At 41.0% G+C, this 25,833-nt stretch overlaps 1 long non-coding RNA gene across 1 annotated transcript in view; it reads right to left on the reverse strand.

Moving 5' to 3' along the window:
* Positions 1-2,250: 2,250 nt before the first annotated feature.
* Positions 2,251-25,833, reverse strand: part of LOC133248835 (uncharacterized) — a 39,918-nt gene continuing 16,335 nt past the window's right edge. Inside the window, exon 3 of the long non-coding RNA XR_009736780.1 lies at positions 2,251-2,908. This is a non-coding gene — a long non-coding RNA (uncharacterized LOC133248835). The remainder of the gene's footprint in view (positions 2,909-25,833) is intronic.

A 25,833-nucleotide genomic window follows, 5' to 3' on the forward strand; every position in this document is an offset into this window, starting at 1 on the left:
CTTCTCCAGGAGATCTTCCCGACCCAGGGATTGAACCCATGTCTCCTGCATTTCAGGCAGACGTTTTACCGACTGAGTCACCAGGGAAGTTGGAGAGTACATCATGAGAAATGCTGGGCTGGAAGAAGCACAAGCTGGAATCAAGATTGCCAGGAGAAATATCAATAACCTCAGATATGCAGATGACACCACCCTTATGGCAGAAAGTGAAGAGGAACTAAAAAGCCTCTTGATGAAAGTGAAAGTGGAGAGTGAAAAAGTTGGCTTAAAGCTCAACATTCAGAAAACAAAGATCATGGCATCTGGTCCCATCACTTCATGGCAAATAGATGGGGAAACAGTGGAAACAGTGTCAGACTTTATTTTTGGGGGCTCCAAAATCACTGCAGATGGTGACCGCAGCCATGAAATTAAAAGATGCTTACTCCTTGGAAGAAAAGTTATGACCAACCTAGATAGCATATTCAAAAGCAGAGACGTTACTCTGCCAACAAAGGTCCGTCTAGTCAAGGCTATGGTTTTTCCTGTGGTCATGTATGGATGTGAGAGTTGAACTGTGAAGAAAGCTGAGCGCCGAAGAATTCTTTTTTTTTTTTTATGTTTTATAACTACAGTCTAGATGCTTTATTTCACATAATTTCTTTTTTTTTAAATTTTATTTTATTTTTAAACTTTACAATATTGTATTAGTTTTGCCAAATATCGAAATGAATCCGCCACAGGTATACCTTGTTCCCCATCCTGAACCCTCCTCCCTCCTCCCACCCCATGCCATCCCTCTGGGTCGTCCCAGTGCACCAGCCCCAAGCATCCAGTATCATGCATCGAACCTGGACTGGCGACTCGTTTCATACATGATATTATACATGTTTCAATGCTATTCTCCCAAATCTCCCCACCCTCTCCCTCTCCCACAGAGTCCATAAGACTGATCTATACATCAGTGTCTCTTTTGCCGTCTCGTACACAGGGTTATTGTTACCATCTTTCTAAATTCCATATATATGCGTTAGTATACTGTATTGGTGTTTTTCTTTCTGGCTTACTTCACTCTGTATAATAGGCTCCAGTTTCATCCAACTCATTAGAACTGAATAGCCAAAGCTATCTTGAGAAAGAAGAATGGAACCGGAGGAATCAACCTACCTGACTTCAGGCTCTATTACAAAGCCATAGTTATCAAGACAGTACGGTACTGACACAAAGACAGAAATATTGATCAATGGAAATAAAATAGAAAGCCCAGAGATAAATCCACGCACATATGGACACCTTATCTTTGACAAAGGAGGCAAGAATATACAATGGATTAAAGACAATCTCTTTAACAAGTGGTGCTGGGAAATCTGGTCAACCACTTGTAAAAGAATGAAACTAGAACACTTTCTAACACCATACACAAAAATAAACTCAAAATGGATTAAAGATCTCAACGTAAGACCAGAAACTATAAAACTCCTAGAGGAGAACATAGGCAAAACACTCTCTGACATACATCACAGCAGGATCCTCTATGACCCACCTCCCAGAATATTGGAAATAAAAGCAAAAATAAACAAATGAGACCTAATTAAACTTAAAAGCTTCTGCACAACAAAGGAAACTATTAGCAAGGTGAAAAGGCAGCCTTCAGAATGGGAGAAAATAATAGCAAACGAAGCAACTGACAAACAACTAATCTCAAAAATATACAAGCAACTCCTACAGCTCAACTCCAGAAAAATAAATGACCCAATCAAAAAATGGGCCAAAGAACTAAATAGACATTTCTCCAAAGAAGACATACAGATGGCTAACAAACACATGAAAAGATGCTCAACATCACTCATTATCAGAGAAATGCAAATCAAAACCACTATGAGGTACCATTTCACGCCAGTCAGAATGGCTGCGATCCATAAGTCTACAAGCAATAAATGCTGTAGAGGGTGTGGAGAAAAGGGAACTCTCTTACACTGTTGGTGGGAATGCAAACTAGTACAGCCACTATGGAGAACAGTGTGGAGATCCCTTAAAAAACTGGAAATAGAACTGCCTTATGATCCAGCAATCCCACTGCTGGGCATACACACTGAGGAAACCAGAAGGGAAAGAGACACATGTACCCCAATGTTCATCGCAGCACTGTTTATAATAGCCAGGACATGGAAAAAACCTAGATGCCCATCAGCAGATGAATGGATAAAGAAAGCTGTGGTACATATACACAATGGAGTATTACTCAGCCATTAAAAAGAATTGATTCTTTTGAACTGTGGTGTTGGAGAAGACTCTTAAGAGTCCCTTGGACTGCAAGGAGATCCAACCAGTCCATTCTGAAGGAGATCAGCCCTGGGATTTCTTTGGAGGGAATGATGCTGAAGCTGAAACTCCAGTACTTTGGCCACCTCATGCGAAGAGTTGACTCATTGGAAAAGACTCTGATGCTGGGAGGGATTGGGGGCAGGAGGAGAAGGGGACGACAGAGGATGAGATGGCTGGATGGAATCACCAACTCGATGGACGTGAGTTTGAGAGAACTGTGGGAGTTGGTGATGGACAGGGAGGCCTGGCGTGCTGCAATTCACGGGGTTGCAAAGAGTCGGACATGACTGAGCGACTGAAATGAACTGAACTGAACTGAACTGAGGGCCCACATATTTCGCCATCCTAGTCCCTACCACTCCTATTTTTCTTACACTCAGCTTTGTTCACTTGCTATTCTCAAGCCCTGGGAGGGCATTTGCATTTTCTCTCTTCTCACTTAAAAATTATGCTTACCCAATATTTCAGGTCCAAAGCTGTACTTTTTGTGGGTGGTGGCCATGGTAACAAAATGATGGGTAGGAGGGAATGGCCTCTCTTTGCTGGAGAAGGTCAGAGAGCAGAGGTCTTCAACTTCTGACTTCTGCTTTGTCTCCTGGTGTATCTGAAATGTAAACAAGTTCTGCATCTAGAGGACTCATTTCCTTAAACACTTCCCAAATCTATTATGCATATTATTTATGTAACTTTGGCCATACTCCTATGAACTAATAAGAGTGACTTTTTTTATGCTAAGAAACTACTTTCTCCTCCTGTGCTTTCACACACTGTTCAACAATAAAGAGAGCCCGGCAAGACCCAGGTCACTTCTTAAACCCTTGGTTTCTCTTTAGACCTAGGTCTTGGCATTTGACCCAGCCACAATGATATTATAAACATTTCTCCATGTCATTAAAATTATTTATGAAAATTAATTTTAGTGGCTGAACAATGTTCACATATACAGATATATCCCATTTTCTTGCCCTTCCTTTATTTTTATTTTTTATATTTTTGGCTGTGATAGGTCTTCGTTGCTGCATAAGGGCTTTCTCTAGTTGCAGCTAGAGGGGGCTAAGGGGACCACTCTTTTTTGTGGTGTGTAGGCTTCTCCTTGCAGTGGCTTCTCTTGTTGCCAAGCACAGCCTCTAGGCACCTAGGCTCAGTAGTTGCAGCTTTTGTGCTCTAGAGTGCAGCCTCAGTAATTGTGATTCATGGGCTTAGTTTCTCCATTGTTGTTCAGTCATTCAGTTGTGTCTGACTCTTTGCGACTCCATGGACTGCAGCATGCCTGGCTTCCCTGTCATTCACTATCTCTCAGATTTTGCTCAAACTCATGTCCATTGAATCAGTGATACCATCCAACCATTTCATGCTCTGTTGTTCCCTTCTCCTCCTGCCTTCAATCTGTCCCAGCATCAAGGTCTTTTCCAATGAGTTGGCTCTTCGCATCAGGTGGCCAAAGTATTGGAGCATCAACTTCAGCTTCAGCATTAGTCCTTCCAATGAATATTCAGGATTGATTTCTTTTAGGATTGACTGGTTTGATCTCCTTGCAGTCCAAGGGACTCTCAAGAGTCTTCTCCAACACCACAGTTCGAAAGCATCAGTTCTTTGGCACTCAGTCTTCTTATGGTCCAACTCACATCTGTACATGACTACTGGAAAAACCATAGCTTTGACTAGACATACCTTTGTTGGCAAAGTAATGTCTATGCTTTTTAATACGCTGTCTAGGTTTGTCACAGTTTTTCTTCCAGGGAGCAAGTGTCTTTTAATTTCATGGTTGCAGTCACTATCTATAGTGATTTTGGAGCCCAAGAAAATAAAGTCTGTCACTGTTTCCATTGTTTCCCCAATGAATTTGCAATGAAGTGCTGGGACTGGATGCCGTGATCTTAGTTTTCTGAATTTTGACTCTTAAGCCAGCTTTTCCACTTTCCTCTTTCACCTACATCAAGAGGCTCTTTAGCTCTTCTTCGCTTTCTGCCATAAGGGTAGTTGCTCCAAGGCATATGGAATCTTCCTAAACCAGGGATTGAAACTGTGTCTCCTGCACTGGCAGGTGGGTTTTCCATTGTACCACAGGGAAGTCCCTGCCCTTCCTAATGGGTGAAGTTTCAGTATCAGGCAGGTCCAGTGAGAAGACATGTTCATTAGGAAGAAGAGAGGAGACAAGAGGTGGTAGGGATAGGACACCAACAAATAATGAGATTCTAGAACTGGTTAAGACACAGAAATTTCAAATGAGCAGAGTCCAAAAACTAGAGTTCCAAAATCCACAGGGTAGATGACAAATGGGGCCAAGACACCCGGTCATAAACCTGCAAGGAGGTCAGGGAGCAGATGACCAAGGAGTGAGGAAGCCAGTGGATGGGAAAGTGAACCCACAGTAACCTCTGAGCAGATTCAGTCATAATTTTCATTTTTTATTTTGTTTAGTTTTTCTTTTTTTAGTGAGATCCCCATTCCTTCTAGGTCAATTTCAGAGAGTTGATGCAGGGTGTATAATAATTTATCCATTCCTCTAAAGTTGAACTTTTAGGTGTTTCCAATTTTCCACTTCTATAAATAATGTGATGAAATCTCAGTGCATAAGACTGCATGTTTTGGGTTATCACTTCAGGATAGATTTGTGAAAATGAAAGTACTCATTCTGGGATATATCAATAAAATGTTTCCATAAAGACTGTTTGCATTTATTCTCCCATGAACAGTGTTTTAATGTTCTTCTTTGGCCCCTTTAAATAAACTTGGCCCACCCAAATAAATCTTTGAATGAAAAGTGGCCACTGCTATCTGTACTCCATATCTGGAATTTCTCTAAGCCACTGGCTTTCAGATTTTTTTGACCATGACTCACAGTGAGAAGTAAAATTTACAAAGTGACTTAACATATATATGCATATAACTGAAACAAAAGTTTCACAGAACAGTCACTTGCCCTTCTTCTATGTGATGTACTTTAGTAAATCCATTCTCTTCTAGTTTAATTTTTAAAATAAGCTCATCATGACCCATTAAATTGATGTAATAACTCACCAATGGGTCATTACTCTGAATTTGAAAAACATCACTCTGGGACAACTTCTGTTTTACAACTTGACTTCTTAGGACTTCAACTTCTCTCTTTTCTCTACTCATTTAAGCCCCAGAATTCTATTCTTCAATGGTCATTTTAAATTGATAACTTGTTTTGGATCTGCTCATTTGGATTTGACCGCCACAAAGGCATGACTTTTAGACTACACCCTTTATCTTGGGCATTCAGTCCCAGTTGTGCCTCATCTAGCTCCCTCAGGACCTATCCTGGGCTGGCATGATCTCGTGATGGTTCTCTCTTGAAAGGAATGGGAAATTTGATAGGAAATGAGAGTTCTTGTCACACTGTGCAACAGAACTGAGCACCATCACTGATAGAGATCTTGTCTAGACCCCTCTTAGCTCAGATATCCTCATATTGACTCTCTCACTTCCTTCAGTCTGTGCAAATGTCATCTCCTTAGAGAGACATCTCCTGTGGCATCTCAAATAGAATTCTGGTCATTCTCTGTTCCCCCCACCTTGCTTTAACTTTTCTTTTTAGTTTTCACTGAAGGTCTGACTATATCTTGTTTGGAAACATAGAATATAAATGCAGAAAGAGATTTACAGGCCAGATCTGATTCAACCCCCCAGTTTTACAGGGAGAAGAGGCAAGCTCAGAGAGGTAAGTAAATATTCCATGGCAACCTAGCTTATTTATTCAAAGCTGAACTAGAAACCAGATTCTTGTTAGTTCCTTACTGGTTTATGGTACTGTTCTAATCCATGCTGTGGTCTTTATGATGACGTTTGGGGGGTGTAATTTTTGTTTCATAATAAACTCTTGAGTGCATTGCGTTAGACTGCATTAAACTCAGTAATAAATAGGTAGTGTGAAAATGTTCTGATGTTTCTCACTGGAAGCATTACTTAGTCCAGTGGTCTTTATTCTCCTCAAATTTTAAGCATCCACTTCCTTACTCCTTGGTCATCTACTGCCCTGACCTCTTTTCATGTTTCATTTTACAAAGAAGGAAACTGAGGCATAGAGAGGTAAGTAACATAACTACTACCCCAGTAAATCTAACCTATGACATCAAAGGAAGCACAACCTCAATTAACCTAGACTGCAACATCAAAGGAAAAATGTTAAGTACAGAAATCCAGAGGACTAACTAGGTTGGTAGCCAGAAATTTCATATGGCCTAAGACTTGAGTTTAAGGCTCCAACAAGGCACAGACTTTAATGACAAATGAAATCAGTAGAAGATGAAGGCTTGTGTCACAGGATTTGATAAAGGAAAGAGGGATTCTCCAGGCAAGATAATGGAGTGGGTGGCCATGCCCTTCTTCAAAGTAAATTCATATTGTGCAACTATTGCCACCACCCATCTCCAGTTTGTTTCATCTTACAAAACTGAGACTCTGTACCTATTAATTAATAACTTCTCATTCCTCGCTCCCTCCAGCTCCTGGAATCACCATTTCACTTTTTGTCTCTATGATTTTAACTACTTTAAGTACCTCACATAATCAGAATTATACAGTAGTTGTCTTTTTGTGACTGGTTTATCTAGCATAATATTCTCAAGTTTCATCCATGTTGTAGCATGTCATAATTTTCTTCCTTTTTAAGGCTGAATAAAATTCCATTATAAGTGTATACCACATTTTGCTATCCATCCATCCATAGACATTTGTGTTGCTTCCGTGTTTTAGCTCTTGTAAATAATGCTTCTATGAACATGGGTGTACACATATCTGAGACCCTATTTTCAATTCTTTTGAGTATATACGCAGAATGGAACTGCTAGGTCATAGGCTAATTCTATTCTTAATTTTTTGAAGAACTGCTATATTGTTTTCCACAATACCGTACTGTTTTACATTCCTATCAACAGGGCACAGGAGTTCCAGTATTGGAATAGTTGGTGCTATTCCAGTAGCACCAACACTTCCTATTTTCTGTGTTTCTGATAGTAGCCATTTTAATGGCTGTGAGGTAGTGGCTGTTAACTAATTTTAATGCAAATACTGGGGGTAAGAAAGTGCCCAAGGTTATATAGCTTGTAAGTACCAGAGTTGGGATTCAAATCCATGTCCAGATATCTTTCAGTATGTTTGTCCTTCCCCTTTTCCTCAGCTGTAATACTAGTCTTAGACATTTAAGGTACTCAGTAGAGCTAAATTTGTTCTTTTAAAAAACTATCAGCTATTTGGAAGACAGACAAAAAAATTATTTTCAGTCAATATCATAGAAAGCATGTACCTAACCTATCTAAAGGTCAGTTTCAAGCATGTACCTGAACTATCTAAAGACATGTACCTGAACTAACTAAACTCTCAAAAGGTTTATGGAGTTGAAGTGCCTCATGACCATGGAGTTTAATCAGTTCAGGTTTCCCATCTTATAGACAAGAAAATGGAGGCCAGTGGATTTCTTTGTTGTCAAGTATTACTGAAATTACTATTTGCCAATAACGAAGTTAAGAGCCAAACCAATTGAGCTTAGTCACAAGACAGGTGGGACTGTGTAAATTTATATAATTCAATTAAAATCAGAGAGCTGAAAGGGACCGCCAGTCTCTTACAATAATGTACCCAATAAAAGACATCTAAGGTGTCTTTTTCTTCACAGCCTACTATGAATGCAATTCAGTCACTTCCTTTATGAGCCATCAGAGCATTTTTCACACCTCTTAATCTAATGACATTTTTACATGTAAATGTGGAACATTCTATATGTCTATTTAAAAACTAATAACTTCTCCTTAAAGGTGTTTAAGATTGTTGTCTGAAAATTAGAAGCAGCCTTAAAAGTAAATTGAAGCATTACCAGGCAACTGAAAGGACCGTAATGGGTAACCTTGAGTATATTTTCACAATTAAAAGTAATCTAAGCCCTAGGTTTCAAAAGTAAATAACTAGGGTGAAAGATGGTCATCCAAAGATGGTCATGTAGGTTTTCTACAACCTGGGAAGAAAATACAGTGCTAATTTGTTTGACTCATTTTGGGATGCTCCAGAATTCAATGTAACACCAGTTTACTAAAAGCCTCTTATATGTCAGCTACCCAGTAAGGAGCTTTGAGAACATCAGTTCAGTTCAGTCACTCAGTCATGTCCAACTCTTTGTGACCCCATGGACTGCAGCACGCCAGGCCTCCCTGTCCATCACCAACTCCCGGAATTTACTCAAACTCAAGTCCATTGAGTCGGTGATGCCATCCAACCATTTCATCCTCTGTCATCCCCTTCTCCTCCCACCTTCAATCTTTCCCAGCATCAGGGTCTTTTCAAATGAGTCAGTTTTTCGTATCAGGTGGCCAAAGTATTGGAGTTTCAGCTTCAGCATCAGTCCTTCCAATGAATATTCAGGACTGATTTCCTTTAGGATGGACTGGTTGGATCTCCTTGCAGTCCAAGGGACTCTCAAGAGTCTTCTCTAACACCACAGTTCAAAAGCATCAATTCTTCGGTGCTCAGCTTTCTTCACAGTCCAACTATCACATCCATACATGACTACTGGAAAAACCATAGCTTTGACCAGACTGACCTTGTTGGCAAAGTAATGTCTCTGCTTTTTAATATGCTGTCTAGGTTGGTCTCCTCTTTCACTTTCATCAAGAGGCTCTTTAGTTCTTCTTTGCTTTCTGCTGTAAGGGTGGTGTCATCTGCATATCAGAGGTTATTGATATTTCTCCCAGCAGTCTTGATTGCAGCTTGTGCTTCATCCAACCCAGCGTTTCTCATGATGTACTCTGCATATAAGTTAAATAAGCAGGGTGACAATATACAGCCTTGACATACTCCTTTCCCTATTTGGAATCAGTTTATTGTTCCATGTCCAGTTCTAACTTGCTTCCTGACCTGCATACAGATTTCTCAAAAGGCAGGTCAGGTGGTCTGGTATTCCCATCTCTTAAAGAATTTTCCACAGTTTGTTGTGGTCCACACAGTCAAAGGCTTTGGCATAGTCAATAAAGCAGAAGTAGATATTTTTCTGAAACTTTCTTGCTTTTCCAACGATCCAATGGATGTTGGCAATTGATCTCTGGTTCCTCTGCCTTTTCTAAATCCAGTTTGAACATCTGGAAGTTTACAGTTCATGTACTGTTGAAGCCTGGCTTGGAGAATTTTGAGCATTACTTTACTAGTGTGTGAGATGAGTGCAATTGTGCGGTAGTTTGAGCATTCTTTGGCATTGTCCCTCTTTGGGATTGGAATGAAAACTGACCTTTTCCAGTCCTGTGGCCATTGCTGAATTTTCCAAATTTGCTGGCATATTGAGTGCAGCACTTTAACAGCATCATCTTTTAGGATTTGAAATAGCTCAACTGGAATTCCATCACCTCCATGAGCTTTGTTCATAGTGAGGCTTCCTAAGGCCCACTTGACTTCACATTTCAGGATGTCTGGCTCTATGTCACTAAGTCATGTCTGACTCTTGTAATCCCATGGACTGTAAATAGCCTGCCAGGCTCCTCTGTCCATGGGATTCACCAGGCAAGAATACTGGAGTGGGTTGCCATTTCCTTCTCCAGGGGATCTTCCCAATCCAGGAATTGAACCTGGGTCTCCTCCATTGCAGGCAGATTCTTTACCAACTGAGCTACAAGGGAAGTCCCATTCATTCAGTGGTGGCTCTTATTTTGACAATCGTATATAAAGGAAAGGAAGTAAACATTTACCTTGTCTATTTAGGAGGAGCTGTAGTTTTTTCCTGGTTGAGGAGAGAAAGACTTCCTCCCTAAAAAATGCTAGGTAATAAATATTTTAATTTGAACCCAATGAAATTATTGATATCAATGCATTTTTAATCTATAAAACTTCACCTGGTTCAACCAAATATGCAATAAAAGAGTTAGAAAAATCAACACTTTGCAACCCCAGTGAAATAACTGATTCAGATCAGAATCAAGAGATGTTGAAATGATTCTTTGAAAAGTTGTTGGGGCAAAAACACATCCCCCTGGTGCCAGAGGCTCTCTGCTTAGATTACTTGCTTGTTGTTAAAGTGAAAACACACCTTTACATCTGAGTGGTGAGATCTGGCTGTCATCACTTTAACTGGTGAAGTTTAGCTTTGCTAGTGGCAAGACAAGATAGCACCGTGCTTCTCCTCTTCTGATATAATTTGAAATTCAAGGCATGACCTATGAAGCATTCTAGCCAAAAAAAGTCTAAGTTATGTGTTGGTCATTCCCTATTTGCCCTTATAAATTCATTTGGTACCTCTATATCCTGCTCTGTGCCCCCAGTGATGCCCTTCTGCACAATGAATCACTCAGGCTCAGGCTTCCTCACATTTTGGCTTCTAATTAGATGTGGCCAGTGGAGGCTCTGGAAATTTGAAGGACAAGGGAAAGAGATTTGGGGTGTTTATTCCTTATCACTTCACTCTTCTCCTGGGTGCACTCTTGGTGTTGCTGTGTTCCTTTTACATCTACGCCTCTGGTTGGGGCCCCTCTTCTTAAGCCCTGGCTCCTGCTATGCTTCAGTAACACTGCTCCACCTCCAGCGTGGTAGTTCCTGCGTGCTGCCCCACCACTGTGTTCTCCAGCCTGTCCACACATCTGTAAACAGTCCCTTCACTCAGCTCCCTTCAGTTAAACTCTTTGTGCTATCTGCTTCCAGTTAGGACTTGGACTGATTCGGCCAAGATCTGATCAGGGTTTCATTTCAACAAGACACGAAGACTAGAAAAACAAGTTAAACAACAATTTGAAATGATAATCAGACAAATCCAGAATTTGGGACAGTTTATAAGAGAGCTGGTTTGGTGTCTTCAAAGGTCAATATTATTTTAAAAATGATGAAAGACACTTCCAGATTAAAATAAGCTAAGGAGACATAACTACCAAATATGAAATATGAACCTGGTTTATAAAAACAGCTTTTGGTATTTGGGGGAAAAATTGGGAAATTTTTAATGCTGACTGGATTTTAGATGATATTAAAGAACTATTATTAGTAATCTTCGATATGATAAAGCTATTGTGGGTTTTGGGCAAATATCCTTTTTAAGAGGAGTATGCTGAAGTATTTAGGGTAAAGTACAGCAAAATATTTAGGTAGAAAATAATATTACAGAATATTAATGGTTGTTAAATCTAACTGATGGGGATATGGTGTTTCTTGTTATTTCAACTTTTCTGTGTATTTGAAAATTTCATATAAAGTCATGGAAAACATTAATAAAGAAAACAAAATTTCTGCCACCTCCTCAAAAATGATTTCTCCCTTTCTCAAATGTCGTTTTTTTTTTTTTCTTTTTATAGTGCTCATTCTCTGTTTGTAACTTGTAACCAGACTATCAGTTCTTTGAAGATGAAGACTGAGTTCTGTACTTGTTTTTATACCATACAGAGGCTTGTATAAAAGTTTAATATATTTAAGCCTGACTCTTTATGACAAACATAGGGATATGTGGTCAGAAGATTTCTATTTCTGTTTTCATTAATGGAAGGGAAAAGGCACAAAAGTTGGATAGGATGCAGAGACGGGCAATTTAGACACTTTCTTGAAATTTTCAGAGAGCAGGCTTAAGATCCCTTCCTGTGGGGAATGAAAGTCATATGAAGACAGACAGCATGGAGCCTGAGTCTTCACAATATCAATGAAAAGTTTTGCAACCTTAGACAAACCTTTAGAGGGACCGACTCAAAAAAAAAAAAAAAAAGATTCAGGTGAGCAAACTTAAGAGTCTACTCAAGGTGGAGAGAAATCAGTATTAGGTTTAGCCTGAACTGAGAAAAATTAATTTTGAGTGATCTGCTTAACTGAATCTAGTTTTGTATTTAACTCAATTTAAATTGCATGTCAACACATAAAAACTAATGTCATTTTCTTCCTGGCTAACATTTAATTCTTTTGGAATGTGAATTTCTTTATAGGAAAAGCATTACTGAGTGGAAACACAGGATAATTTTTATTCATTTAATAGTGCTTAAAAGAAGCCAGGTGCTTGCTGAGAACCTAAGAAAAAATTGCCCCTCATTGATTTCTGTTGTTGTCTTTTACTATTCTACGGAGGTAGGCTTGCAAACATCTCAGCTTTCATAACCCGTATGCCCCTTAAACCTACTGGAAACTCCACAGTGGGCCAGGGCAGAGATATAAGCTCTCAGTCAGCTGAGTAGATGGGCTGTGTGTATGTATGTGTGTGTGTGTGTGTGTGACAAACCCTTCTATTTGCTCACCTAACAGCCATCTCCCACCTTATTTCTAGCTAAGAGAACCCTGATTTTCAGCTCTCAGGTACTCAGTTTGTGTCATCATAACCCTATTGATTTGCCAATCTTTGGTTGAAAAATGGGCACATGACACTGCCAGGCCAAGGAGATAGGAGTTGGGAAATATTCTGTAAGGTTTCTAGATGTTTCTTTACTTTTCAAAAAAGATGTTTTGAGAAGTAGACCCATTCTGTCCCTAGATATTATTGTATGATGATGTCATGCAGTGATAACCCACTCTCCAAAAACAAAGAGCCCTGATTTGTGGCATTTGCCTATTTCCATTTCTGTGGTATAAATTCTCTCATAATGACTGATTTCAAGCTACCAATAGCTCAACAACTGACTGGCAAATTTAGTAACTGGCTCCTGGGAGCCTGAGGTTACTGACTCCAGCCCACCACTGATTTTTCAGAGCTGCTGTGCCCATATTGGGAAAGGGATAGACAACATGGTAGCAATGCCAGAGCAGAAAGCTGAGAAACTATAGGTCCTTAGTGACAACTTGAGCCATGGAATTAGCCAAGCCTGGAATCTTCCCATTTCTGGACTTCTTGTTACATGAGTTAATAAACATGCTTAAATAAAGTGGGTTAGTTGGTCTTTATGTGTAGTGAACCTGGGCTTGACCTGGCTGGTACAGATGTCCATGGGGTCCCATCTAGTGGAGGGAGGGGAGCACAGCAGGGGCAAAACTGAGCACTGGATCATGGAAACACTTATCCAATTGGTGGTCAGGAAGGGGAGTGGCAGAGGGTCATGGAGGAGGGCTATTCAGGTTGAAACAGGATGCTGGCCAGCTGCTGAGAGGAACAGGATGGTGGCTGAGGGCCAGCGAGGCTGTCAGTGTCCTTGCCAAAGAGGCTGAAGTTCAGGGCAATGCTCCAGCAAGAACAGGCACCGGAATGGGAGTCAGGAAGCCAGGCGGATGCCCAGGCCTTGGAAGGGCTTCCCTGCTTGACGCTGCACAGCATTGTGCTTTAGGGTGGCGAGAAAGGTGAAGTCTACAGGAAGGGGAAAGCGTAGAGAGAGACAGTAGTACAACTCCAGAGTTCTAGACTACATACTCTTCAAGGAGTGGGGAAATCTCCAGCAAGGCAGAGTCAGAATTCACTCAGACCCTGACCAGCTAAGATGTAAGACTGGGGTGTCCAGTAACTGCCACAGATGAGGCTGAGAAAGCAGAAGGAACCAGAATCTTCTCTGAAGCCTGTCTCAGCACATCTGCTTGGTGACATTAAAGAAATGCTGCTTACATTCCTTCCTAGACCTTGAAAAGGGGCCTCACTCATCCCCCTTCCCCATCCCCTACTGTCAGTCTCTGGGGTCCTGAAATGTTCACGGCTGAGGCTGATGTTTGGCCTTCTGCGAAGAATTCCATCCTCCACTGTGTGGGGAAATCTGATTGCCTGCCTGTGGCAGATGTACTTTCATTCCTCTTAGGAAATCCCTCTCACCTACACTGTAATGTTTTCTGTTACTCCTTTACTCCATTTCTTTCCCTGTCCATCTGATAACCTACCCACAGACTCATTCTTCTTCAGCCCAATGCCATTCATTGAATAACAACCTAAAAAGAACTTGCATAATTGAATTGTATTGAGGAAGTAAGTTCAGAAAGATTGAAAACTGATGTGTCAACAACATTCTCTGGGGATTTTTAGAACATTACTTTCCTCTATGGTTTAGCTTGGACGCCAAAGGGCAGGAAATTGACTTCCTTTGCACACTGTTACTGTTGGAAGTCGTGGTCAGTAACCTTAATTTTCCTTAGTGGAGTGAATTCTGTGACAATATCATCATTAGGGAATAATTAAGGATGGAATCAAACAGGAAGAAACCTTCAACAGTGAAGTTCTCTCCTGTTCATACTCCTTTCCTATCTGTGTAGTGAAGTTTGGTTTGTTTCAGGAGTTGCTCCTCCCAATTAAATGAGGTGCTTCAGAGTGAATAAAAGAAATGCTTTTCTGCAATGCAAACCCATCATAAGCAAAGTCAAAAGACAGTTATAAAGGGGGAAATATTTGGAGCTCATTTCACACACAATGGCTAATTTTCTTTATATGTAAAAAGTTCATATAAAGAAACCAATAAGAAAAAAAACCAATAGCCAACCCCCTCCAAAATGTGAAAACAGATAGTCCCATAGAAAAGGGGACACAAATCTTTAAAAAATATATTTAAAAAAAAGCTTCATAATAAGAGAACTGGAAATTAAATTTATACAAACACCCATTTTTTCATGAATTAGATTGGTAATGATAAAAAAATGAATGTGTTGGTAAGAGTGTGAGAGGACAGGTGCTCTCATACATAACTGGTGGGAGAATAAATTGCTACAAACTAATGAAGGATTATTTGGAAATATCCTTCAAAATTATGAGTATCTATATGCTTCGATGGGCTTCCCAGGTGACTCAGTAGTAAAGAATCCACCTGCAATGCAGGTGCCTCAGGAGACATGGGTTCAATCCCTGGGTACGGAAGATCCCCTGGAGGAGGAAATGGCAACCCACTCCAGTATTCTTGCCAGGATCATCTCATGGACAGAGGAGCCTGATGGGCTATAGTCCATGAGATCACAAAGAGTCAGACATGACCGAGGACTGAGCACTTAGGCATATGCTTTGATGAATCAAAGTCAGTTCTAGAAATTTATCCTACAGATTTTTTCACAGATATAGGTAATGACAAGTTTCTAAGGATTACATTGCAGCATTATTTGTAATAGAAAGAGACTGGTAACAATCCAAATATCTATCAGTAGGAGATTAAATAAATTATGGCATATCCATATAATGGCATATGATGCATCCATAAACAATATGGGTACTCTTTATGTACACACATTGAAAGATCTCCAAGATATATTAAGTGGCAGAAAATTAAGGTGCAAAAAACTGGGTAACAGAAGAGGAGAAAAAAGAATACTTATACTAGATTTGCTTGTATGTACATAAAGCATGTCCAGGAGGATATCCAAGAAATTGATAATAATCAGTCTCTTAGAGGAGAAGAATTGGGTGCCTGGGGCATAGGGTAGAAGAGAGTTTTTCTTTTTTACTTTGTATTTCTTTTGTTCTTTTAAAGAATGTGCTGCCAATTCAAATTAGAAAGTAATACTTTTTTAATAAGAGCAATGCTCTGACACAGACTAAATCTGTAATGACCTAAATTCACTCAGTCTGTACCAGATCCTCAATTTTTCCATTCAGTCTCTTTTTGAATTGACTTTCGTGGCCATCCATCCTCTATGTATGCTTTCCTCTGCTCCTCTACGCGTCATACCTTTTCTGACTCTGCTTCTGACCTCAGTTTGTCTCTTGATTTCCTCTGAAGTTCTCAAGTAACAACCATTACAGGTGAGCATAACTATGTAGACCCTCTTTTTCTGTGTGCCTGACCCAGGGCAATTGCCTCAATCCTTCCTTCAACACCTTTTCCCCTAGAGAATGGGAAAGAACGTATTGGTTGGCAGTTAAGGAGGAAGCAGCAACCTTTACAGGGAACCAGGCAACTGAGAGAGCTCTGGTTAGTAACCTATACCTATATATATATGTTGCTGATGGTGGGCGATGTTATTTAAGAACTGGAATTGTAGAGAGGGATACCTATATACATGGAAGAGCAAGAAGAGTCTACCTTATGGAATGTGCAGGAATGAGAGTTGGAGATTTAAGTTGAAATTCTGGCTCTGCCACTTACTGGTTATATGACTTTAGGCAAGTTTCCTCTGCCTTACTTTTCTCCTCTATAAAGGGGGTTCTATAATGGTTAATGTGGCTAAGACTGTAGCAGTTCATCAAAATCCATTCTTATTTTCTTTTGTGGTAATAGACATGTAGCTAGGCACATGGCCACTAACTTATTTCTAAGTCTGCCTTGCTGTCAGGTGTGGCCAAGGGATGAATCCCCTGCCAGAGCAATGTGAGCAGAGGTGCTGTGTGACACGCCTGGCTCTGAAACATAAGACTCCTCCATGCTCTTTCCCCATTCTATGAGATTGAAACCACAGCACCCTAACCTTGACCGCGGAGCTGAGGACAAGACCACAGGTAAGAAAGCAATGACTTGGAAAATCCTGGATTTCTAAATGAATACATGGAGCAGAGCTGTGGCCCACCTGGAATACATGTTCACTGTTACAAGAGAGAGAAATGGTCTCTGACTTCTTTAAGCCATTTCATTATTGTTGGGTGTCCTTGTTACGACAGCCTAGCCTTACCCTAACTGATACAGTTAAGACTATGTTGTAAGTAATAGAATGCCCAACTCAAACTAGGTAAACTGATAAATGCTGTAATTTGACTCCCATATAACAGAGAATTTAAGAAGTGGGGAAAACTTTATAGAGTTGAGTCAGTGTGCAATGACATCATCAGAGAATAGATTTCTTCCTACCCCTTTGCTCTGCCTTTTGTGGCATCAGCATCACCCTATGGCTGGTTCTGAATGACTATGGTTCTTCCAGCCTTCATAGCAACTTAGCACACGTTCTAGGAAGAGAGAGAAGAGGAAAGGAGAGGAGAGGGACAACTGAGCTTCTTTCCAATACTCCCAGCAAACTTCTTATTGACCCAATATCAGCCACATGTCTTTCCTGAATTGTAACCAGAGGATGAGCTTATACTGATCAGCTTAATTCCATCCACTTGTCCCACCTCCTAAGAGTAGGGCAGGTCAGCTTCTCTAGAACATATGGACTATGTGGAGGAGGTGTGGGCACCCTAACAGAATTGGAAAGGTTACCAAGAAAACAGGGACTGGAGGTTGGGAAGGTACTACCTTGTCCACTACAGGGAGATGGCGATTGTTTTGAACATTAAACTGAATGATATATTATCCACTCCAGTGTTCTTGCCTGGAGAATCCCAGGGACGGAGGAGCCTGGTGGGCTGCCGTCTAGGGGGTCGCACAGAGTTGGACACGACTGAAGCAACTTAGCAGTAGCAAGGGCCTAGCACAGTGCTTGGCTCGTAGTAAGTGGTCAACGATTGTGAATTTACTCCTCCTTCCTGGATCTAGCTGGCTGTGCTACAAAGTGGGAGGTGGTTAGAAAAGATCCCCTTTGGGTAGCTTGGGGCTCTGTATTTGGAGGACCAGTAAAACAGGATTGTGATGTGCACACACACACACAAACACACAAACATCTCTCAGTTCCAAGATTTTTGTCACCAGAGCAATTACTGGAGGGAGTGGCCCATGCCTGTCACTGTCACCTGACACTAAGGGAATGAATGAAAGGAGGCTTGGCACCACCCTTTCAAAGGCTCCCTTCCACTGTGGGTTATAGATGTTTACTGGTAGGTCAGTTTATAAAGACCCAGGTTTGAGATTCCAGAAGGGGCTGCCTGCCCAGTATCTTATGTTACTTGTGCTGCTTCAGGCAGAATATTGACTGGCAAATGTATCTGGGCTCTTCTCTTGGCTTTCTGCCTCAATTCACTTGCTAGAGACTATACAGCTTAATGAAAAGGTTCTGGGCTTGAGGCTAAGACTCCACTTTCCCATCATGTGATCTTGTGTAAATAATTTAATTCTTTATGCCTCAGTGTCCTTATCTGTAAAACAGGGCCTCAGCTCTTGTTATGCTAATCTTTTAGGTTGTGAGCTCAAAGAATAATGTATTCAACAGCACTTTGTAGATAGAAAAATTTTCAATAAAAGAAGTTAGCAGACACAATGATAGAAATATTAGGCTGGTGCATAAATTTCTCCATACAAGGGCCAACCTTTCCCCGGGGGTTTGGGAAATAAAACTAACTGAGAAAGAACAGGTCAAATGGGATATTTTTGATCATAGAGATAGAGGACAAAGCTAGGTTTAATGAACAATTATGTACTGATTGCCTAGGTGTGTTTGTTATAGGTATTATGTTTACGTGTTAGCTAATTTAATCTTTTTAATAATCCTGTGAGGTAAATATTATTATGTGAGCTTTACAGATGGGGAGACCAAGCCTGAGAGTGGCAGTATCAGGACCAATATACATGTTTAAGGAGTTGCAGGTCTTTTGAAAGTCTATTTAACTACTTAGACGAGTGAGGCCATCAGTTGATTCAGACAAGAAAGAAGTGACCACCCAGATACTGCAGCCAGGTGGATTAGCTTATACAAGGAGACAGTCATTCAGGGGCTTATCATAATGTTTTCATTTGCCTATTCATCTATCTAATCCACAAACATTTTCTGAGTACCACTCATGTAACAGGAACTGTGCCAGATTTGGATAAAACAATGAACAACATACAGTCCTGAAGGCTTCAAGAAACATCGGTGCAGTTGAATAGCTTGTCAGACATATATTTATCCTTAGTTCAGTCCTGTTAGGAAAATTGCTCCTATTGCTTGGCCGATATTAAAGTTTTAAACATTATTGTTCTGTAGAAATGGTCTGCTTACACTGCTTCCTGCTGGAGAATGGCTAAGTTCATAATAACTGAAGATCATATAACTCAGTGATTTCGTTTCAGAGGCAACTGCACAATGGTCTTGAAATGGTAATAATTGCCTACTGCTCAGGGGATTATCTTATTGTCTGGCAATGGTTATGAAGACAGTGGGGTTTTAAGAGGCTATTCAATAAGAGTGACAGAAGGAACTATTTTTTATTTTTCCCTGAATGACTCTCAAAGTGAGAATCTAATTCAGAGCCTATAGAGGTCTGAAAGAACTTCTCTGATGAATTCGAAGTCCTTAATGCTGAAAGGAAACTGAGTTATAGAACAATATAGAAAACTGAAGGTGTGGCTCACATTTTAGTGCAGTGCTGTTTGCTTTCAGAGATCCTGAAGAATGGAGACAAGTTGGGTAATGCCCACAATTAAAACAGCCACTGAACTAATAATGCTTTGTATCTTAGTTTAAATGAGCTGTCCCATCTTCTTTGCCAAGAATTATGCAAATAAGCATCCCAGTCTGAAAAAATACTACAATTTTATCTGTCTGTACTAATGTCATTGGATGAAAGTTTCTTTTGGAGGGAGAACCTTACTTTGTTAATCACCTACTAAGAAGCAGAGGTGTTATGTATTTTGCTTATTGAACACTCACTACAACTTTGTGAGTTGTATTTTCACCATTTTACGAAGCTCTTTCCCTTAACTCAGGTTCATTGGTTCACCCAACACATTTTTATTGAGTGCCTACTATGTTCCAGGCATGTTTTAGGTGCTGGGAATATAACAGTGAAAAAAGCCTACCAATATCCCTGCCTCATGGAGCTTTTATTTTAGTGGGTAGAGACAGAACTAAACAAACTGATAATGTGCAAAGTTTTGAGAGCTCAGGGTTATGTAGAAAGTTCTGGGGGTAAGAGGAATAGGAATACTAGGTGGCAAGGGTAGCAGGATTTTGTGAATATATAGGATGATCAAAATGTTAATTGTATATTGCCAAGTAAGAAATTACCCCAATCCATATGGCTTCACACACACACACATAAACTTATTAACTTATAGTGTCTGGGTATTAGGAACTGGGAAAGGCTTAGCTAGTGTCTCTGCTTCAAGTCTCTCAAGAGATTCCATTCAGTGTGTCAGCTGGAAGAGTTGGCAGGATTCAGTTCATTTCAGGCTGTTGGATTGAGGGTCTCTGTTCTTTGCAGGCTATTGGCTGAAAGCCTCCCTTAGTCCCTGCCACCTGGGCCTGTCTATATGGTGGTTGGCCTCCCACAGAGTAGCAGGCAAAGGAGAGATGAGTGTGCCCAAGATGCAGACCACAGTCTTCTTCTGACATACTCTCACAGGTGACACCCATTGCCACTGTCTAGTTCTATTTGCTAGAGGCATGACACTAAATTCATCCCACATACAAGTGTTGAAAATTGTATAAGGGTATGAATACCAGCCTTTGACTGTGTGGATCCCAATAAACTGTGGAAAATTCTGAAAGAGATGGGAATACCAGACCACCTGACCTGCCTCTTGAGAAACCTATATGCAGGTCAGGAAGCAACAGTTAGAACTGGACATGGAACAACAGACTGGTTCCAGATAGGAAAAGGAGTATGTCAAGGCTGTATACTGTCACTCTGCTTATTTAACTTCTATGCAGATGACATCATGAGAAACGCTGGGCTGGAAGAAGCACAAGCTGGTATCAAGATTTCTGGGAGAAATATCAATAACCTCAGATATGCAGATGACACCACCCTTATGGCAGAAAGTGAAGAGGAACTAAAGAGCCTCTTGATGAAAGTGAAAGAGGAGATTGAAAACGTTGGCTTAAAGCTCAACATTCAGAAAATGAAGATCATGGCATCTGGTCCCATCACTTCTTGGGAAATAGACGGGGAAACAGTGGAAACAGTGTCTAGACTTTATTTTGGGGGGCTCAAAATCACTGCAGATGGTGATTGCAGCCATGAAATTAAAAGACGCTTACTCCTTGGAAGGAAAGTTATGACCAACCTAGATAGCATATTCAAAAGCAGAGACATTACCTTGCCAACAAAGGTCCATCTAGTCAAGGCTATGGTTTTTCCAGTAGTCATGTATGGATGTGAGAGTTGGACTGTGAAGAAAGCTGAGCGATGAAGAATTGATGCTTTTGAACTGTGGTATTGGAGAAGACTCTTGAGTATCCCTTGGACTGCAAGGAGATCCAACCAGTCCGTTGTAAAGGAAATCAGTCCTGGGTGTTCTTTGGAAGGAATGATGCTAAATATGAAACTCCAGTACTTTGGCCACCTCATGCGAAGAGTTGACTCATTGGAAAAGACTCCGATGCTGGGAGGGATTGGAGGCAGAAGGAGAAGGGGACGACAGAGGATGAGATGGCTGGATGGCATCACCGACTTGATGGACGTGAGTCTGAGTGAACTCTGGGAGTTGGTGATGGACAGGGAGGCCTGGCGTGCTGCAATTCATGGGGTCGCAAAGAGTCAGACATGACTGAGCAACTAAACTGAACTGAACTGATGAATACCAGGAGGTGGAGATCATCTTAGACACTGCCTACCATATTTAGGTAACCTTTCTAAAGAGAGGACATTTGAACAGAAACCCAAAGGAGGTGAGTGAGCAAGCATGGGTACCTGGGAGAAGAGCCTTTTAGGCAGAGGAGTAGCTAGTGCAAAGGCTGAGGCGGCAAGATGAGGTTGGGAAAGTAGCACTGGATTAGACAATGTAGTTTCATGTGGATCATTGTGGGGAACTTGGATTTTACTTTGAGACAAGAAGGCTTTGGAAGGTTTTGAGCAGAGGAGTGACATGATGTGACCTGACTTTTGTTTGAGGAGGATCACACTCTAGTTGCCGAGTGTGGGAGGAGCAGGGACTGGGACTAATTAGGAGCCTACTGCAGTAACCCAGTGGTGATCATGGCTTAGACCAGGTTGAGAGTACTGGAAATGGCAAGAAGTGGTTGGATTTGGATGTTTTTCCTGGTAGAGCTGACAGGATTTGCTGATGGTTTAGATGTGGAATATGAAGAAACTGAGGAGTCAATGGTGACTGAAGGTTTTTGGACTTAGCAACTGAAAGAAATGAGTTACCCATTACTAAGCTGGAAAACATTGATGAACAAGCAGGTTTTGAGAGAGAAAGGATCAGTCAGGGTGTTCGTACATATTATCATATACTGCTTAGACACCCAACTGGAGATGCTGAGTTGGCAACTGGATCTATAACTGCTCAGGAGAGCAGAATGGACTATAAACACACGTTTGGAAATTCCCAGCATTAATAGAGCATTTAAACCAATGCACTGGGTGAACATACTGAAGAAATGAGTGTAGGTTGAGAAGGGGAAAGTCCTATACATTGAAACCCTGGGGCACTCCAAAATCTAGAAATAGAAAGGTAAGGTCAGCAAAGGAAACTGAGAAAGAGTAAATAGAAAGGGAAAGGGACACCAAGAGAGAGGAGTGCCCTTTAAGCCAAGTGGAGAACATGCTTCAGAGGAGAGAGAGTGCTCGGCTGGGTCAACTATTGCCTTTAGGTCATGCAGGAGTGGATGAGAACTGATCACAGACTTGGGAACCTGGGAGTTATGGTGGCCTTGATGAGAGCTGTTTTAGGGGAGCAGGAAAAAGGAAGGAGCGCAAGAGGAGAAGGTGGGAACTGAGGCTCCTGGGGCCAGCTGATGTCTTTTAACAATTTGTTCACTGAACCACCTGCAACAAGCTCCAGTGGTTCTTATGAAACATATAGATTTGGGGTCCCCACTGCAGAATCTCAGTGGATGGCCCCCTCGGATCTTCACTTTTAGCAAATCCCGCTGGTGATTCCGTTCTGTGCACTTTTCCCTACATCTGATTAAGTTGCTATCAGATTTAAGATACTGTAAGTATGTTCCATTTGTATAACCTAAATGGTTGTTTGTCCTGGAGGCATTCCTATGGATGGTCATTTGTCCGGGAGGCTTTCCTATATTTCCCTTTAGGGTTTTTATTTTTCTGAAGGTTTTTTTTTTTTTTTTTTTTTAAGAAAACCTGGGCACAGAAATTCTACAATCCCAAAGAATAGCAGTAGATAAATAAATCTCCCTTCCATATTGGTTCTTAGGAAACTCATGAATTCTGAAATCCTCCAAATCAACATGTTAGTTTCCCAAGGGCTCTAGAAACAGAAAGACAAAATTCATGCAGATTCAGGAAGATTCAGTATTTTGTGGATCACTGAAGTGCTTAATTTACTGAGCCTCTCCACTGAGAAGGATGGAAGAACTGTTGTAGTCAGGTCTTTGGGGAAGGCTGGGGGCCCCTGGGCTGCCTTATCACTACAGCAAAGACTGCACTGTTCAGCAGTATCTGGAGGTTGTTCTTTTTTGCCCTGATAACAGTTTGGTCCTAGGATCAGATATGTTTCAAAAAGAACCATGCAGTGTAAGAGGAAAAGCTGCTGCTGCTGCTAAGTTGCTTCAGTCATGTCCGACTCTGTGTGACCCCATAGACGGCAGCCCACCAGACTCCTCCATCCCTGGGCTTCTCCAGGCAAAAACACAAGTGGGTTGCCATTTCCTTCTCCAATGCATGAAAGTGAAAAGTGAAAGTGAAGTCGCTCAGTCGTGTCCGACTCTTCGAAACCCCATGGACTGTAGCCTACCAGGCTCCTCCGTCCATGGGATTTTCCAGGCAAGAGTACTGGAGTCGGGTGCCATCGCCTTCTCCGAAGAGGAAAAGAGGCAGTGCCAATTTAAACCGAAGTTTTCTCCCCGTGTACTACACAGATGAAAGGGCTCAAAAGATTTAGGTTTGGGGAAGAAGGTGTTCTAAATTGTCGGTCCTTCTCTCCTCAGTCCCTCTTTTTATTACAACCCCCTTCCAAGGCCTACAGACTTGTGCCCATGTCCTCTCCCTCTGTAATCTCCACTCTTCTCATAAGAGACGTTATTACCCTTTGGTTCTTTCTCATACCTTGTAAACCCAAGATACTTGATGCCAACTGAGTTGGCATTTTGGATCCAGAGGGAATAGAATGTGGTGAAATCTAATCCTGTTGATGGCTCCAATTCCATCTCCCCTTTTGTGAGAGCCGCTACTGATCTCCTACCTAGTTTACTTAAGCAAGAGACAGTTGACAACATTTTTCTTAGAGGTAGACCAACATAGCTAGTAGAGGTATATAGAAATTGTATTCCAGTTACTTCTATGTGTATTTATGTGGCCAAGGCAGTTTAAAATATGGAAGAGACTAAAGAAAAACATCTTGAAAGTGGTGCTCATAACTCTAGTCATGGGTCTGTATTTAAATACAAGTTCCCCAAATGACTGAAGTGGGTCGAAGCCATGATGTAAACAGAAAAATAACAAACATGTAAATAAACATAACACAGAAGATCCCAACAAAACTGTGTTAACCCAGCAGCTCCTAGGCAAACAATAGTTTCCCACCAAGCTAAAATATTATCTGTGAAAAAAGTTGAGGGAGAGGAAGGCTAGAGAAGATTGCAGGTGAGCTTGCAAATGCTCCACGAAGACAAAAGGACAAGCACCATCAAAATTCCAAGACCAGGAGATATAAGAATATGGACAAAAACTGGGATTCCCCAAGGATGTCTCCACAAAAAAAGAAAACTGCCAGTTGAGCAGAGCACCTAACTTTAGCCCCATGTATAGAAAAACCGGTGGCCCTGGCATGCAGGCAATGAATAGTAGCTTCTGGAGTGGTAGTTACAAGTGAACATGTGTGCATCACTCATCAGAAGGAGTACACAGATATATTTGGTGTCAACGTTCCTCAATTTGGGGACAGTTCTTTTTTGCATAACCCTTGTGGTTCTCCTGTTGAGGCAATATCTCCAGGAAGACCTGTGATCTTTGAGATCCATCTTATTAATGTATAATGTCAGAGTGGATAATGCTAGTGGGTAGTCTGCAATATTAACTGCATTTTTCCTTTACATATTTGTTCCAAGTGCTTTTTTAACTGAAAATGCAAAACAGTGCACAAGTTAACATCATTTGGGTACTTAAAACTATTAGACAAGACTAGAACACTGGTTGTAGTCAATGGAAAACTTTGATGTTTAGGCTGATTTCTTTGCTCAGTAGTCACTCACTGTGTTTTTATCAAATGGGGTCAAGTTAGTTTCTCTTCATAATACATGTAGCTAAAAAATATACTGAATTCTAACCTTTTCTTTCTTTGGTGAGTAGATTTGTCAAGTGTTTCCCAAATGTACTTCTTTTTCTTAAAAGATGCAGCAATGACACTAAATAGACAGTAATTGTTGCATAATTAATGTGTAGCAGGTGGACCCAGCAATTTCAGTTTGGAATCTCTGCTCCTTCATCCTTAACTGCCTTGCCCTGTCATACTCCCACCACTTCTCCCATCATGCCCCCAGACCTCCCTCAATGCTTGTAAATAGCACAGTGGACACAATTTAATTTGCCTTTGAGGGCAGCTCTTAAATTAACTGCAAAGGGGGGAAGACAGGCACTCTCAGCTAAATATATATGTGTGCACATGTGCAAGCACACACATTTGTTTTCCTCAAGCCTCATTCTTGAGGCTCTTTATTACTTGTTCAGTTCAATATACCGTCTCTAATGCCCTGCATCCCCATCTAACACCTGCTTGTTAATTTCATTCACTTTTCAGCTAGTCTTTTAGTAAGTTAAGGCAATCCACTCAAGAATTATAAAAGGACTTTTTTTTTCCTTTGATCCTTTTACTAACACTAATCCCATACCTACCATATGCTTTCCAAGATACTGGTTCCCACCCTTTTGTTAACTTCTCTTGTGTATCACCCAAGGTCAAGTTTCCTTTGTTCAGTACAGACTATACCATCAACTAAGGGTGGGCTGATATGGGATGAATATCTGAAAGCAATACTTCC

The sequence above is a fragment of the Bos javanicus genome, chromosome 5 (genome assembly GCF_032452875.1).
Source record: "Bos javanicus breed banteng chromosome 5, ARS-OSU_banteng_1.0, whole genome shotgun sequence".
In the NCBI taxonomy this organism is placed as follows: Eukaryota; Metazoa; Chordata; class Mammalia; order Artiodactyla; family Bovidae; genus Bos; species Bos javanicus.